An 18,481-nucleotide genomic window follows, 5' to 3' on the forward strand; every position below is an offset into this window, starting at 1 on the left:
CCTGGACACGTGTTTCGAGGTAGTTGCCTCTCGTCAGCAGGGAGCAGGACAATGTAAAGGGGTGCCGAGTGGACTGCCAAAATGTAATTAAAACAGGTCAAATACCTCTCATGGCGCGCAGGTGCAGAACCAGGGCTCGTCAGCCCGATAGCTCACGGGAGCCGTAATAATTTGAACACAAGTTGGTCGCACACTGCTCGTCACACCAGCAAGTTGCCCCAAAGGACTGTGGTGAATGTAGTGGCGACGGCGGGTACGCCTATGCCACGATGTGTAAAAGGAAAACAGTATGTGTTGCATTTAGCCATCCCTGGACACGTGTTTCGAGGTAGTTGCCTCTCGTCAGCAGGGAGCAGGACAATGTAAAGGGGTGCCGAGTGGACTGCCAAAATGTAATTAAAACAGGTCAAATACCTCTCATGGCGCGCAGGTGCAGAACCAGGGCTCGTCAGCCCGATAGCTCACGGGAGCCGTAATAATTTGAACACAAGTTGGTCGCACACTGCTCGTCACACCAGCAAGTTGCCCCAAAGGACTGTGGTGAATGTAGTGGCGACGGCGGGTACGCCTATGCCACGATGTGTAAAAGGAAAACAGTATGTGTTGCATTTAGCCATCCCTGGACACGTGTTTCGAGGTAGTTGCCTCTCGTCAGCAGGGAGCAGGACAATGTAAAGGGGTGCCGAGTGGACTGCCAAAATGTAATTAAAACAGGTCAAATACCTCTCATGGCGCGCAGGTGCAGAACCAGGGCTCGTCAGCCCGATAGCTCACGGGAGCCGTAATAATTTGAACACAAGTTGGTCGCACACTGCTCGTCACACCAGCAAGTTGCCCCAAAGGACTGTGGTGAATGTAGTGGCGACGGCGGGTACGCCTATGCCACGATGTGTAAAAGGAAAACAGTATGTGTTGCATTTAGCCATCCCTGGACACGTGTTTCGAGGTAGTTGCCTCTCGTCAGCAGGGAGCAGGACAATGTAAAGGGGTGCCGAGTGGACTGCCAAAATGTAATTAAAACAGGTCAAATACCTCTCATGGCGCGCAGGTGCAGAACCAGGGCTCGTCAGCCCGATAGCTCACGGGAGCCGTAATAATTTGAACACAAGTTGGTCGCACACTGCTCGTCACACCAGCAAGTTGCCCCAAAGGACTGTGGTGAATGTAGTGGCGACGGCGGGTACGCCTATGCCACGATGTGTAAAAGGAAAACAGTATGTGTTGCATTTAGCCATCCCTGGACACGTGTTTCGAGGTAGTTGCCTCTCGTCAGCAGGGAGCAGGACAATGTAAAGGGGTGCCGAGTGGACTGCCAAAATGTAATTAAAACAGGTCAAATACCTCTCATGGCGCGCAGGTGCAGAACCAGGGCTCGTCAGCCCGATAGCTCACGGGAGCCGTAATAATTTGAACACAAGTTGGTCGCACACTGCTCGTCACACCAGCAAGTTGCCCCAAAGGACTGTGGTGAATGTAGTGGCGACGGCGGGTACGCCTATGCCACGATGTGTAAAAGGAAAACAGTATGTGTTGCATTTAGCCATCCCTGGACACGTGTTTCGAGGTAGTTGCCTCTCGTCAGCAGGGAGCAGGACAATGTAAAGGGGTGCCGAGTGGACTGCCAAAATGTAATTAAAACAGGTCAAATACCTCTCATGGCGCGCAGGTGCAGAACCAGGGCTCGTCAGCCCGATAGCTCACGGGAGCCGTAATAATTTGAACACAAGTTGGTCGCACACTGCTCGTCACACCAGCAAGTTGCCCCAAAGGACTGTGGTGAATGTAGTGGCGACGGCGGGTACGCCTATGCCACGATGTGTAAAAGGAAAACAGTATGTGTTGCATTTAGCCATCCCTGGACACGTGTTTCGAGGTAGTTGCCTCTCGTCAGCAGGGAGCAGGACAATGTAAAGGGGTGCCGAGTGGACTGCCAAAATGTAATTAAAACAGGTCAAATACCTCTCATGGCGCGCAGGTGCAGAACCAGGGCTCGTCAGCCCGATAGCTCACGGGAGCCGTAATAATTTGAACACAAGTTGGTCGCACACTGCTCGTCACACCAGCAAGTTGCCCCAAAGGACTGTGGTGAATGTAGTGGCGACGGCGGGTACGCCTATGCCACGATGTGTAAAAGGAAAACAGTATGTGTTGCATTTAGCCATCCCTGGACACGTGTTTCGAGGTAGTTGCCTCTCGTCAGCAGGGAGCAGGACAATGTAAAGGGGTGCCGAGTGGACTGCCAAAATGTAATTAAAACAGGTCAAATACCTCTCATGGCGCGCAGGTGCAGAACCAGGGCTCGTCAGCCCGATAGCTCACGGGAGCCGTAATAATTTGAACACAAGTTGGTCGCACACTGCTCGTCACACCAGCAAGTTGCCCCAAAGGACTGTGGTGAATGTAGTGGCGACGGCGGGTACGCCTATGCCACGATGTGTAAAAGGAAAACAGTATGTGTTGCATTTAGCCATCCCTGGACACGTGTTTCGAGGTAGTTGCCTCTCGTCAGCAGGGAGCAGGACAATGTAAAGGGGTGCCGAGTGGACTGCCAAAATGTAATTAAAACAGGTCAAATACCTCTCATGGCGCGCAGGTGCAGAACCAGGGCTCGTCAGCCCGATAGCTCACGGGAGCCGTAATAATTTGAACACAAGTTGGTCGCACACTGCTCGTCACACCAGCAAGTTGCCCCAAAGGACTGTGGTGAATGTAGTGGCGACGGCGGGTACGCCTATGCCACGATGTGTAAAAGGAAAACAGTATGTGTTGCATTTAGCCATCCCTGGACACGTGTTTCGAGGTAGTTGCCTCTCGTCAGCAGGGAGCAGGACAATGTAAAGGGGTGCCGAGTGGACTGCCAAAATGTAATTAAAACAGGTCAAATACCTCTCATGGCGCGCAGGTGCAGAACCAGGGCTCGTCAGCCCGATAGCTCACGGGAGCCGTAATAATTTGAACACAAGTTGGTCGCACACTGCTCGTCACACCAGCAAGTTGCCCCAAAGGACTGTGGTGAATGTAGTGGCGACGGCGGGTACGCCTATGCCACGATGTGTAAAAGGAAAACAGTATGTGTTGCATTTAGCCATCCCTGGACACGTGTTTCGAGGTAGTTGCCTCTCGTCAGCAGGGAGCAGGACAATGTAAAGGGGTGCCGAGTGGACTGCCAAAATGTAATTAAAACAGGTAAAATACCTGTCATGGCGCGCAGGTGCAGAACCAGGGCTCGTCAGCCCGATAGCTCACGGGAGCCGTAATAATTTGAACACAAGTTGGTCGCACACTGCTCGTCACACCAGCAAGTTGCCCCAAAGGACTGTGGTGAATGTAGTGGCGACGGCGGGTACGCCTATGCCACGATGTGTAAAAGGAAAACAGTATGTGTTGCATTTAGCCATCCCTGGACACGTGTTTCGAGGTAGTTGCCTCTCGTCAGCAGGGAGCAGGACAATGTAAAGGGGTGCCGAGTGGACTGCCAAAATGTAATTAAAACAGGTCAAATACCTCTCATGGCGCGCAGGTGCAGAACCAGGGCTCGTCAGCCCGATAGCTCACGGGAGCCGTAATAATTTGAACACAAGTTGGTCGCACACTGCTCGTCACACCAGCAAGTTGCCCCAAAGGACTGTGGTGAATGTAGTGGCGACGGCGGGTACGCCTATGCCACGATGTGTAAAAGGAAAACAGTATGTGTTGCATTTAGCCATCCCTGGACACGTGTTTCGAGGTAGTTGCCTCTCGTCAGCAGGGAGCAGGACAATGTAAAGGGGTGCCGAGTGGACTGCCAAAATGTAATTAAAACAGGTCAAATACCTCTCATGGCGCGCAGGTGCAGAACCAGGGCTCGTCAGCCCGATAGCTCACGGGAGCCGTAATAATTTGAACACAAGTTGGTCGCACACTGCTCGTCACACCAGCAAGTTGCCCCAAAGGACTGTGGTGAATGTAGTGGCGACGGCGGGTACGCCTATGCCACGATGTGTAAAAGGAAAACAGTATGTGTTGCATTTAGCCATCCCTGGACACGTGTTTCGAGGTAGTTGCCTCTCGTCAGCAGGGAGCAGGACAATGTAAAGGGGTGCCGAGTGGACTGCCAAAATGTAATTAAAACAGGTCAAATACCTCTCATGGCGCGCAGGTGCAGAACCAGGGCTCGTCAGCCCGATAGCTCACAGGAGCCGTAATAATTTGAACACAAGTTGGTCGCACACTGCTCGTCACACCAGCAAGTTGCCCCAAAGGACTGTGGTGAATGTAGTGGCGACGGCGGGTACGCCTATGCCACGATGTGTAAAAGGAAAACAGTATGTGTTGCATTTAGCCATCCCTGGACACGTGTTTCGAGGTAGTTGCCTCTCGTCAGCAGGGAGCAGGACAATGTAAAGGGGTGCCGAGTGGACTGCCAAAATGTAATTAAAACAGGTCAAATACCTCTCATGGCGCGCAGGTGCAGAACCAGGGCTCGTCAGCCCGATAGCTCACGGGAGCCGTAATAATTTGAACACAAGTTGGTCGCACACTGCTCGTCACACCAGCAAGTTGCCCCAAAGGACTGTGGTGAATGTAGTGGCGACGGCGGGTACGCCTATGCCACGATGTGTAAAAGGAAAACAGTATGTGTTGCATTTAGCCATCCCTGGACACGTGTTTCGAGGTAGTTGCCTCTCGTCAGCAGGGAGCAGGACAATGTAAAGGGGTGCCGAGTGGACTGCCAAAATGTAATTAAAACAGGTCAAATACCTCTCATGGCGCGCAGGTGCAGAACCAGGGCTCGTCAGCCCGATAGCTCACGGGAGCCGTAATAATTTGAACACAAGTTGGTCGCACACTGCTCGTCACACCAGCAAGTTGCCCCAAAGGACTGTGGTGAATGTAGTGGCGACGGCGGGTACGCCTATGCCACGATGTGTAAAAGGAAAACAGTATGTGTTGCATTTAGCCATCCCTGGACACGTGTTTCGAGGTAGTTGCCTCTCGTCAGCAGGGAGCAGGACAATGTAAAGGGGTGCCGAGTGGACTGCCAAAATGTAATTAAAACAGGTCAAATACCTCTCATGGCGCGCAGGTGCAGAACCAGGGCTCGTCAGCCCGATAGCTCACGGGAGCCGTAATAATTTGAACACAAGTTGGTCGCACACTGCTCGTCACACCAGCAAGTTGCCCCAAAGGACTGTGGTGAATGTAGTGGCGACGGCGGGTACGCCTATGCCACGATGTGTAAAAGGAAAACAGTATGTGTTGCATTTAGCCATCCCTGGACACGTGTTTCGAGGTAGTTGCCTCTCGTCAGCAGGGAGCAGGACAATGTAAAGGGGTGCCGAGTGGACTGCCAAAATGTAATTAAAACAGGTCAAATACCTCTCATGGCGCGCAGGTGCAGAACCAGGGCTCGTCAGCCCGATAGCTCACGGGAGCCGTAATAATTTGAACACAAGTTGGTCGCACACTGCTCGTCACACCAGCAAGTTGCCCCAAAGGACTGTGGTGAATGTAGTGGCGACGGCGGGTACGCCTATGCCACGATGTGTAAAAGGAAAACAGTATGTGTTGCATTTAGCCATCCCTGGACACGTGTTTCGAGGTAGTTGCCTCTCGTCAGCAGGGAGCAGGACAATGTAAAGGGGTGCCGAGTGGACTGCCAAAATGTAATTAAAACAGGTCAAATACCTCTCATGGCGCGCAGGTGCAGAACCAGGGCTCGTCAGCCCGATAGCTCACGGGAGCCGTAATAATTTGAACACAAGTTGGTCGCACACTGCTCGTCACACCAGCAAGTTGCCCCAAAGGACTGTGGTGAATGTAGTGGCGACGGCGGGTACGCCTATGCCACGATGTGTAAAAGGAAAACAGTATGTGTTGCATTTAGCCATCCCTGGACACGTGTTTCGAGGTAGTTGCCTCTCGTCAGCAGGGAGCAGGACAATGTAAAGGGGTGCCGAGTGGACTGCCAAAATGTAATTAAAACAGGTCAAATACCTCTCATGGCGCGCAGGTGCAGAACCAGGGCTCGTCAGCCCGATAGCTCACGGGAGCCGTAATAATTTGAACACAAGTTGGTCGCACACTGCTCGTCACACCAGCAAGTTGCCCCAAAGGACTGTGGTGAATGTAGTGGCGACGGCGGGTACGCCTATGCCACGATGTGTAAAAGGAAAACAGTATGTGTTGCATTTAGCCATCCCTGGACACGTGTTTCGAGGTAGTTGCCTCTCGTCAGCAGGGAGCAGGACAATGTAAAGGGGTGCCGAGTGGACTGCCAAAATGTAATTAAAACAGGTCAAATACCTCTCATGGCGCGCAGGTGCAGAACCAGGGCTCGTCAGCCCGATAGCTCACGGGAGCCGTAATAATTTGAACACAAGTTGGTCGCACACTGCTCGTCACACCAGCAAGTTGCCCCAAAGGACTGTGGTGAATGTAGTGGCGACGGCGGGTACGCCTATGCCACGATGTGTAAAAGGAAAACAGTATGTGTTGCATTTAGCCATCCCTGGACACGTGTTTCGAGGTAGTTGCCTCTCGTCAGCAGGGAGCAGGACAATGTAAAGGGGTGCCGAGTGGACTGCCAAAATGTAATTAAAACAGGTCAAATACCTCTCATGGCGCGCAGGTGCAGAACCAGGGCTCGTCAGCCCGATAGCTCACGGGAGCCGTAATAATTTGAACACAAGTTGGTCGCACACTGCTCGTCACACCAGCAAGTTGCCCCAAAGGACTGTGGTGAATGTAGTGGCGACGGCGGGTACGCCTATGCCACGATGTGTAAAAGGAAAACAGTATGTGTTGCATTTAGCCATCCCTGGACACGTGTTTCGAGGTAGTTGCCTCTCGTCAGCAGGGAGCAGGACAATGTAAAGGGGTGCCGAGTGGACTGCCAAAATGTAATTAAAACAGGTCAAATACCTCTCATGGCGCGCAGGTGCAGAACCAGGGCTCGTCAGCCCGATAGCTCACGGGAGCCGTAATAATTTGAACACAAGTTGGTCGCACACTGCTCGTCACACCAGCAAGTTGCCCCAAAGGACTGTGGTGAATGTAGTGGCGACGGCGGGTACGCCTATGCCACGATGTGTAAAAGGAAAACAGTATGTGTTGCATTTAGCCATCCCTGGACACGTGTTTCGAGGTAGTTGCCTCTCGTCAGCAGGGAGCAGGACAATGTAAAGGGGTGCCGAGTGGACTGCCAAAATGTAATTAAAACAGGTCAAATACCTCTCATGGCGCGCAGGTGCAGAACCAGGGCTCGTCAGCCCGATAGCTCACGGGAGCCGTAATAATTTGAACACAAGTTGGTCGCACACTGCTCGTCACACCAGCAAGTTGCCCCAAAGGACTGTGGTGAATGTAGTGGCGACGGCGGGTACGCCTATGCCACGATGTGTAAAAGGAAAACAGTATGTGTTGCATTTAGCCATCCCTGGACACGTGTTTCGAGGTAGTTGCCTCTCGTCAGCAGGGAGCAGGACAATGTAAAGGGGTGCCGAGTGGACTGCCAAAATGTAATTAAAACAGGTCAAATACCTCTCATGGCGCGCAGGTGCAGAACCAGGGCTCGTCAGCCCGATAGCTCACGGGAGCCGTAATAATTTGAACACAAGTTGGTCGCACACTGCTCGTCACACCAGCAAGTTGCCCCAAAGGACTGTGGTGAATGTAGTGGCGACGGCGGGTACGCCTATGCCACGATGTGTAAAAGGAAAACAGTATGTGTTGCATTTAGCCATCCCTGGACACGTGTTTCGAGGTAGTTGCCTCTCGTCAGCAGGGAGCAGGACAATGTAAAGGGGTGCCGAGTGGACTGCCAAAATGTAATTAAAACAGGTCAAATACCTCTCATGGCGCGCAGGTGCAGAACCAGGGCTCGTCAGCCCGATAGCTCACGGGAGCCGTAATAATTTGAACACAAGTTGGTCGCACACTGCTCGTCACACCAGCAAGTTGCCCCAAAGGACTGTGGTGAATGTAGTGGCGACGGCGGGTACGCCTATGCCACGATGTGTAAAAGGAAAACAGTATGTGTTGCATTTAGCCATCCCTGGACACGTGTTTCGAGGTAGTTGCCTCTCGTCAGCAGGGAGCAGGACAATGTAAAGGGGTGCCGAGTGGACTGCCAAAATGTAATTAAAACAGGTCAAATACCTCTCATGGCGCGCAGGTGCAGAACCAGGGCTCGTCAGCCCGATAGCTCACGGGAGCCGTAATAATTTGAACACAAGTTGGTCGCACACTGCTCGTCACACCAGCAAGTTGCCCCAAAGGACTGTGGTGAATGTAGTGGCGACGGCGGGTACGCCTATGCCACGATGTGTAAAAGGAAAACAGTATGTGTTGCATTTAGCCATCCCTGGACACGTGTTTCGAGGTAGTTGCCTCTCGTCAGCAGGGAGCAGGACAATGTAAAGGGGTGCCGAGTGGACTGCCAAAATGTAATTAAAACAGGTCAAATACCTCTCATGGCGCGCAGGTGCAGAACCAGGGCTCGTCAGCCCGATAGCTCACGGGAGCCGTAATAATTTGAACACAAGTTGGTCGCACACTGCTCGTCACACCAGCAAGTTGCCCCAAAGGACTGTGGTGAATGTAGTGGCGACGGCGGGTACGCCTATGCCACGATGTGTAAAAGGAAAACAGTATGTGTTGCATTTAGCCATCCCTGGACACGTGTTTCGAGGTAGTTGCCTCTCGTCAGCAGGGAGCAGGACAATGTAAAGGGGTGCCGAGTGGACTGCCAAAATGTAATTAAAACAGGTCAAATACCTCTCATGGCGCGCAGGTGCAGAACCAGGGCTCGTCAGCCCGATAGCTCACGGGAGCCGTAATAATTTGAACACAAGTTGGTCGCACACTGCTCGTCACACCAGCAAGTTGCCCCAAAGGACTGTGGTGAATGTAGTGGCGACGGCGGGTACGCCTATGCCACGATGTGTAAAAGGAAAACAGTATGTGTTGCATTTAGCCATCCCTGGACACGTGTTTCGAGGTAGTTGCCTCTCGTCAGCAGGGAGCAGGACAATGTAAAGGGGTGCCGAGTGGACTGCCAAAATGTAATTAAAACAGGTCAAATACCTCTCATGGCGCGCAGGTGCAGAACCAGGGCTCGTCAGCCCGATAGCTCACGGGAGCCGTAATAATTTGAACACAAGTTGGTCGCACACTGCTCGTCACACCAGCAAGTTGCCCCAAAGGACTGTGGTGAATGTAGTGGCGACGGCGGGTACGCCTATGCCACGATGTGTAAAAGGAAAACAGTATGTGTTGCATTTAGCCATCCCTGGACACGTGTTTCGAGGTAGTTGCCTCTCGTCAGCAGGGAGCAGGACAATGTAAAGGGGTGCCGAGTGGACTGCCAAAATGTAATTAAAACAGGTCAAATACCTCTCATGGCGCGCAGGTGCAGAACCAGGGCTCGTCAGCCCGATAGCTCACGGGAGCCGTAATAATTTGAACACAAGTTGGTCGCACACTGCTCGTCACACCAGCAAGTTGCCCCAAAGGACTGTGGTGAATGTAGTGGCGACGGCGGCGACATAAGGCATATATGCAAACATTTTGGAAGACGTAAGTGGGAGATTTAAAAATAAATAATCTGGAGAATGCATTTCCTCCATTGACTTCTATTAAAGCAGATGCAATTTGAGGTGGAACACAAAATAATGCCATTCTTTGCTTTAAAAATTGGGGGTCTACTACCTGGATCCAGTCTGCGTTTGCTTGTAGTTGTACTAATATTGTAAGTGCTAAGGACCAGTTTTATCACTGGATTGCATTGCCCTTGTGTCACACATGGTGCTGCAAGGGCAACACAATCCTTAAGTCAGATTTACCACACTACGCAATGCCACCTTGCGTGGCGCTGCGTTGCTTGGTAAATCTGGAGTAGCAGTGTGAGTTGCTGCCTTCTGTTGCTCTGCCTTAGGAAAGGGCTCTACGGGTGGAGCGTGGGTGTGCCCACAAATCCATCCCTGGATTTTGGGGCCTTCTCAGATTTACTAAGACCGGCAAACCTGGGAATGCATCAATATGCTACGTCTTCCCAAAAGAGGCGCAAGAAAGATAAATATTTTCTTTATTTATCATCTTTTTGCAGCATACTTAGAAAGAGGAAACAGCCTCTGAGGATTGTTTTTGTCCAGGAATATTGTCCTCCCAGCACCAAAACAATCCACCCTTGCACCATGATGCAAGGGTGCCTGCGTTGGCATTAGGCTGCACTTAGTGCCTTAGAGCAAGGAGAAAGCAGAAATGCACCATATCTTTGTAGAAATGGTGCATTTCTGCCCTCTCTAGCTGATGCAGCACAGTAAGTTGTCTTGCCGTTTTGCTCTGCGTCAAAGTTTGATAAATCTGACCCTAATTCTTTAGGCATCACATCTATTCAAGTTCCAATAATATTAAGAAAAAGCCAACCATTTGCCAAAGACTAATGTCACACTTGCTCCATCACTGAGGCCATGAGACTTAAAGAACTAGAAGTAGATAAAGTGGCTGCTGCACAAAGTGCTTTAACCAGTAGTGCGCAGTTGTATGCTGAAAGTGTGTCCTCTATAGAAAGTGGAAATGTTACGACTAAAACAGATTGGATTTATGCAGACATTTGTAGTGCTCCAGTTAAAGGATAAATTGGCCAAACTCTTAAACGATGTTATGATGACTCACCAATTAATATTAATCAGTTGCTTAATATTTATTTCAGTCTGTGCCATAGTTGTATATCTTGACATCTGCAAATATTGATAATGTTTCCTCTTTGGGTGATACTTGTCCCAAACATACGTTATGTTATGTTAGGAACATTGTAGTGCGCACAGCTGCCCCAGCTAAGGGGCGTCCTGGCGCATGACAAGGTAAAACACAACTAACACCGAGCATGGAAACAAAGAAAAGAAAAGAAAAGAAAAGAAAAGAAAAGAAAACAAAGAAAAGGGCGCAGCTAGTAAGAGGGAAAAAATTAAAACAGGAAGGTTTTTATGACTTTACTATACGATCCCTTTTAAGAGCTAGGTTGTAATATGACTAATTTTGTGTGGTCACACAGACTTAAGATTCAGGCATTTGGCTACTATCTAACTTACAAATATCACAATGCTGCAGAAAAGTTGACTAATGGTTATTCCAGAGATGAGTCATTAGGTAAGTGTGATGGCTAACCCTCGTTGTTAGGCTCCGGTAAGCTGCAGCAGAAACTGAAAATTTCTTGCTTCCATATCTCTATTTATTTGTCACCGGGATCCTATCTTCTGAGGCCGATATTAGTTTTTTAGGGAGGGATTAGTCTCTTAATGGTCTTTGGGATCCCACCCATCAGTGCCAATCATTGCTTTTGTTGAGGTAGCATGCAGCCTCCCTCACCTAGCCTTCTAATGACTACAAGGAACCCATCCCCCAAGTATGATTTTTTGTATAGTGGAGGGGGAAGTGGAGAGCTGCTGAAGAGCCCTGGGGACCTTCCACCCAGGAGGAGCAAAGAAAAGCTACTCCTAACGGCAAGAGCAAATACATGTAGCCGGCGCCTGACCCATTTAGGATGGGTGCCGCTTGGGCCACTGGGGGCCCTGAATCTCCTGCCACTGTCCTATGAGCTGCAATTGACGTGGGTTTTCTGGGTGAGCACTGGGGCTCCCACAGCATGTTTAAATGTGTTTCAGGGCCTCATAATTGTCTGATAAGCAGGACCGCACACCCACAACTGTGAAAATGTAATGTAGCCCCAAGAAATGTGGTCCCTGGGTCATGATAGTGGCTCAGGGAGGGACCCACATACCTGATTCCCCTTAATAAATAAACAAAATAATCCCCCCTGACCTTGCTATGGGGAGTGAAACCAAAAAAGGGTGGGAGCCCCAAACCAATAATCAAGATCCTGCCTTTTTTTGTGTTTTTAAATGGGGGAGGGGTATATTTCCATTTTTGAAGACTTTTTTTCAGGAAAGTGGACTGATACCGGGTCCTAAAATGGCTGCCATTACATCTTCGTTGATGTGGTGGACGCCAATTAGATCGTATCTATAGGTCTGTCAGATCTGTGAATCATCCGTAATGTGATATATGTATATATTTTGAACCATTTCTCAAAAGCTACTGAATAGATTCTTATCAAATAACATCAAGCACACTTGCTGGACCAAGATGTAGCTTTCTGCCAAATTTGTTCTAATTCTATTCTGCTGTTTCTGCAGTATTGCTGTTCAATTTTCCAATGGAAAATTACATAGTCAAAATGTGTTTTGTAACCCCCCTCTTTTTCATTTTTTCATGGCCCCCACTTAAAGGATTTCACAGAAATGTTCAAGGAAGGAGTTGAGGTGGATCAAAATTTTGTGGGAAATTTTGTAAAGATTTGTTAAATGGTACCAAAGTTACAAGCAAAACAACACTTGCTTTTCCTAGCATATTCCTAAATAGAGCTACCTAGTGGCGACCAACACTGGATTGGGACAGGGACATCTTAGGGCCCGAATACAAGTTTGGTGTTCCTGAGCCGGCTAACACGCCAGCATCCTGCACCAGGACTGCAAAACCAGTTGTCAGACCGCTCACCAGATTAGAAGTTTTCTCCTCGTCTGGTGGGCGGTCCTTTGACATTCCCACAGTGGTGCCTATTAAAAAGGCAATGCAATGGGAATGCCAAAGGCAATTCCTGCTCGCAATGGACTGGTGCAGTCTATGCCATACAGGAACTGGGGTGCATGCACACAGGGGGCACAACTTGTGCCCCCTGCATGCACCCCACGGTCCTGTAGGGCCCCCTTTGTTCCCTCCCCCCACAGTTTACATGGTGGGCTCACTGCCATGTAAACCGTGGAGGAGAGGAAACTCGTAATATGCTTCACTGTGCCGCAGCAGCGCCACCAAGCATATCGCGGCCCCAAGACCGGCAATACACCTGTTGGTTGCAGTGGTTTCATGGTGGTCCGACTGCCCAACTTGTCATAGTGTGGTCAGACCGCCAGTGTGGCGGTGCCCCCACTGCTACCATGTAGTTATAATTCAGCCCCCTAATGTATATGCTACATATTCACTTTTACAGTTAAAACATCTCCTAATTTACTTTTTGCCTTTGCCTGGAATGTTGACATCTTTCATACTTTGCCCATTCTTACAGGCTTTACAATTACTGCATTTTACAGAACTTTCCTTAGGTTTCAAACAAAATAGTTTTTCTCTCCTAAAGTCACTTCTGTCTCTATTTATTTGTCACCGGGATCCTATCTTCTGAGGCCGATATTTGTTTTTTAGGGAGGGATTAGTCTCTTAATGGTCTTTGGGATCCCACCCATCAGTGCCAATCATTGCTTTTGTTGAGGTAGCATGCAGCCTCCCTCACCTAGCCTTCTAATGACTACAAGGAACCCATCCCCCAAGTATGATTTTTTGTATAGTGGAGGGGGAAGTGGAGAGCTGCTGAAGAGCCCTGGGGACCTTCCACCCAGGAGGAGGAAAGAAAAGCTACTCCTAACGGCAAGAGCAAATACATGTAGCCGGCGCCTGACCCATTCAGGATGGGTGCAGCTTGGGCCACTGGGGGCCCTAAATCTCCTGCCACTGTCCTATAAGCTGCAATTGACGTGGGTTTTCTGGGTGAGCACTGGGGCTCCCACAGCATGTTTAAATGTGTTTCGGGTGGAAAGGATAGGTCTTCATGGCCTCATAATTGTCTGAGAAACAGGACCGCACACCTCCAACTGTGAAAATGTAATGTTGCCCCAAGAAATGTGGTCCCTGGGTCATAATAATGGCTCAGGGAGGGACCCACATACCTGATTCCTCTTAATAAATAAACAAAATAATCCCCCCTGACCTTGCTATAGGGAGTGAAACCAAAAAAGGGTGGGAGCCCCAAACCAATAATCAAGATCCTGCCTTTTTTTGTGTTTTTAAATGGGGGAGGGGTATATTTTCATTTTTGAAGACTTATTTTCAGGAAAGTGGACTGATACCGGGTCCTAAAATGGCTGCCATTACATCTTCGTTGATGTGGTGGACGCCAATTAGATCGTATCTATAGGTCTGTCAGATCTGTGAATCATCCGTAATGTGATTTATGTATATATTTTGAACCATTTCTCAAAAGCTACTGAATAGATTCTTATCAAATAACATCAAGCACACTTGCTGGACCAAGATGTAGCTTTCTGCCAAATTTATTCTAATTCTATTCTGCTGTTTCTGCAGTATTGCTGTTCAATTTTCCAATGGAAAATTGCATAGTGAAAATGTGTTTTGTAACCCCCCTCTTTTTCATTTTTTCATGGCCCCCACTTAAAGGCTATCACAGAAATGTTCAAGGACGGAGCTGAGGTGGATCAAAATTTTGTGGGAAATTTTGTAAAGATTTGTTAAATGGCACCAAAGTTACAAGCAAAACAACAATTGCTTTTCCTAACATTTTCCTAAATAGAGCTAGCTAGTGGCGACCAACACTGGATTTGGACAGGGACATCTTAGGGCCTGATTACAAGTTTGGTGTTCCAGGAGCCGGTTAACACGCCAGCATCCTGCACCAGGACTGCAAAACCTGTTGTCAGACCGCTCACCGGATTAGAAGTTTTCTCCTGGTCTGGTGGGTGGTCCTTTGACATTCCCACAGTGGTGCCTATTAAAAAGGCAATGCAATGGGAATGCCAAAGGCAATTCCTGCTCGCAATGGACTGGTGCAGTCTATGCCATACAGGAACTGGAGTGCATGCACTCAGGGGTACAACTTGTGCCCCCTGCATGCACCCCGCGGTCCTGTAGGGCCCCCTTTGTTCCCTCCCCCCACAGTTTACATGGTGGGCTCACTGCCATGTAAACCGTGGAGGAGAGTAAACTCATAATATGCTTCACTGTGCCGCAGCAGCGCCACCAAGCATATCGCGGCCCCAAGACCGGCAATACACCTGTTGGTTGCAGTGGTTTCATGGTGGTCCGACCGCCCAACTTGTAATAGTGCCGTCGGACCGCAAGTGTGGCGGTGCCCCCACTGCTACCATGTAGTCATAATTCAGCCCCCTAATGTATATGCTACATATTCACTTTTACAGTTAAAGCATCTCCTAATTTACTTTTTGCCTTTGCCTGGAATGTTGACATCTTTCATACTTTGCCCATTCTTACAGGCTTTACACTTACTGCATTTTACAGAACTTTCCTTAGGTTTCAAACAAAATAGTTTTTCTGTCCTAAAGTCACTTCTGTCCAACTGGTCTCTAATGAATTTGGCCTACCAAAATGTCATAAGTGGTTTCCTAGGTATCTCACATTAAGATGTCCCTGTCTCAAAATCTATATACAAAGTACCACTTTAACCATACATAAGAGAATTCTTCAACATCTGAGAGCCATTAAAAAATGTAATATTACCTATCCTGTGGCTAGTCACTTAAATTCAATGCACAATGGAGATGAGAGTGGATTGAAATACAATGTGATTGATGTAATAGCAAATATTAGAGTCGAAGTATTTTCTGGCATTGGGCAGTAAGAAAACCAGAGATTTAAATAGTGCTGAAAAGCTATATGTAGACTTGTGATCCCTTAAGACTCCCTACCTCCATAGAATTGAATTGGATAGTTCATACAGATTAATGTTCAAGGCATTTTTAAGAATGTAATGTCATTTTGCTGTTTGCTAGTATACTGTTTTTGTGTTTTAAGGTCTTCTTTGTTTAACCCTTTTCACACACTTGCCGAGGCACACACAAAAAGTATTAAACCGGAGAAGCTGGCTTCCACTATTGGTTTGTGTGTTTCAAATTGAAGTCCACAAATTGCCTCTGGATTTTCTTTCCATTTTCCTTTATTGTATCTTCTTTTAAAAACCAAATGTGTACACAAAACAGCTGACACGTGTTTCGTCCACAGGACTTTTTCAAGGCTAGCAAGTGTTGAAGAGTCCAGTAATTAAATCCATAGTAAATTGGACATATATAAAACCGGAAAGCAATCGGGTAGTAAATAACCCTTGATTTACACTTGTATTGTCGTTCCACGTATCATGTGCCTTCCGTTTCTTAAATCACCTTGTTCAGGTCATGATAAACCTGTCCTGAAGTTGTCATCTTGTTATCAAACGAAGAGATAGTGTCGGCTGTTTTGTGTACACATTTGGTTTTTATAGAAGATACAATAAAGGAAAATGGAAAGAAAATCCTGAGGCAAAATGTGGACTTCAATTTGAAACACACAAACCAATAATGGAAGCCAGCTTCTCCAGTTTAATACTTTTTGTGTGTGCCTCGGCAAGTGTGTGAAAAAGTTTGTGGATTCCAAAGGACACAAAAATGTTTTGTCTCATTTGGGGTTTGGTTTGTCTTCCAAAGGCAGAGGAGGACTTGTTGCCTGAGAGCACTGAGGACATTAATCGAATGTGAATTATTGATTGGAATATATGAATTAGAGGATGTGCATATATAATTCTGGCAAGCTTCTGCTTGGGTCTTGGTGTGTAAAATACTTTGTTTAACCCTTTACCTGCTAGGCCTCCACCCATGCCACGCGGTTCGTTGGCTATTTGGGGTAGTTCCCGCTTAGGCCCCCTTAACTTTTTGTCCCCATAAGGTATCCATGCCAAAAGTGCATCCTTTTTTCCAACATCCTGAGGATTCTAAAGGTACCCAGGGTTTGTGGATTTCCCTGAGCGGGTCTGAGAAATTAGCCAATAGACAGCTTCATTTTGTTTTTTTGGGGGAAAAAGTGCTGCAGAAGAAATTGTCTGATTTTTTCCCTGTAAATGGCATAAAAAACTAGTTTGTGTTGCTAAAATCACCATCTTCTCAGCTTTCAGGAACAGGCATACCTTTGTCAGAAAACCAAAATTTTCTACAGAGTATTAGCATTTTCCTGGGACATAGCCTATTATTCCAATTTTATGTGCCTTCCACCTCCTTTCAGTTAGTGGTAGAGAAGGGTGTGAAACCAATAATGAATCCCAGAAAGCTATACATTTCCAAAATGTAGACAAAATTCTAAATTCAGCAAGGGGTCATTTGTGTAGATAGTTCAAGGTTTTCCTATAGAAAATAACAGTTGAAATAAAAAAAATATTGAGATTGAGTTTTAAAAAACAGTCACTTCTGCCTACATTTTCACCTGTAACTTCTTCTAACTATGGTAGATTTATGAAAGTAATATATTGTTACGCCCATGGACCCTTATGATTGCAGGGATATATAGGGCTTGTAGGTTCCCCAAGAACCTGAGGTACCCTGAGCCAATAACTGAGTTGCACCTAGCAATGGTTTTTCATTGTCTACCGGGTATACAGCAATTAATTTGGTAAAATATAAGGAGTAAAAAATAGGTATCCATGAAAGCTATGTATTTCTGAATTGGAAACAAGATCTGGAGTGTAGAAGCAGTGGGTATTTGTGCTTTTCTGAATTTGTGGGTACCCAAATTAGCACTTGAAATATAGGGAATTTTTTTAAATGACTCTTTTTCTACACACTGTCTTACATTTGGATGGCAGAAATGCATAGAAAGACAAATGGTAATAACACTTGTTCTAATATGCCGTGTTCTCCTTCATCTCTCAATAAAAATGGTACCTTACTTTTGTGGGTAGCCCTAGTGACCACGGCAGGAAATGGCAAAAAACTCAACATGCAGTCCTAAACCATCGAGACATGTGGATATGGGTTGGAATTACTATTTGGAAGGGACGCCTACAACATGCCCCTTCAAATCGATTTTCCGTATCTATTTCAAAACCCATTTAGGGGTAGGTAAAAAGTGACTGACTCCTAAAATAAATGTTTTACATTGCAAAAAAGCATGTGTTTTTGCCGCAAACTTTGAATTGGAGCGTTTGCAATGGGAAACCTGATTTGTACATCTGCCCCCTTCTTCTTTTACATTTCATTGCTCAATACCAAGTAGAGGGAACTGTTTGTGGGTGCATCTGCTCACTTTGTCATCCAGCCTCACCATTCCATCTATCATTATTCTTTTTTTAAGGCTTTCACATAACTGTTTAGATCTGGCTAGAGGAATCTTTGGCTGTCTTGCAGTAAATATACATCAACAAGAATCTAAGAACTTTTCCATGGACTGTGATCCCAGCGGCCAGACAGCTCAGGCACTCTTTTTGTCAAGCTCCCTTCTACAAAATGGGTCCTTTTCTTACGAGGGTTTAAAATGACTGTTTATATTTCACTAGAGAAAGCTTTAGCTTGCTGTGATGCCCAGTAGTGTTAGGCTTTCAGTTGGTCTTTTGCATCTTGGCTAACTGTATGATATAATGGGTTGTTGCATTATGTTTTGATTTGCAGTCTGTGTTTTGATTTGCAGCCATACTGTGATTGAGTATAGAGACTGACAACAATTCAGATTCCATTTTTAAAGAAGTCCATGTGTCTGACCATGACATGTCCAACACAATGGACAGGGAACGACACACATGGAACAATGCCTGTTGGTGTCTACATGCTGGCAATTTGTACCACGTACTTTTGCTTTTAATATTCACTATAGGAAACCATAAGGGCATCTTCACTTTCAA

Source organism: Triturus cristatus, chromosome 10, assembly GCF_964204655.1.
Source record: "Triturus cristatus chromosome 10, aTriCri1.1, whole genome shotgun sequence".
NCBI lineage: Eukaryota > Metazoa > Chordata > Amphibia > Caudata > Salamandridae > Triturus > Triturus cristatus.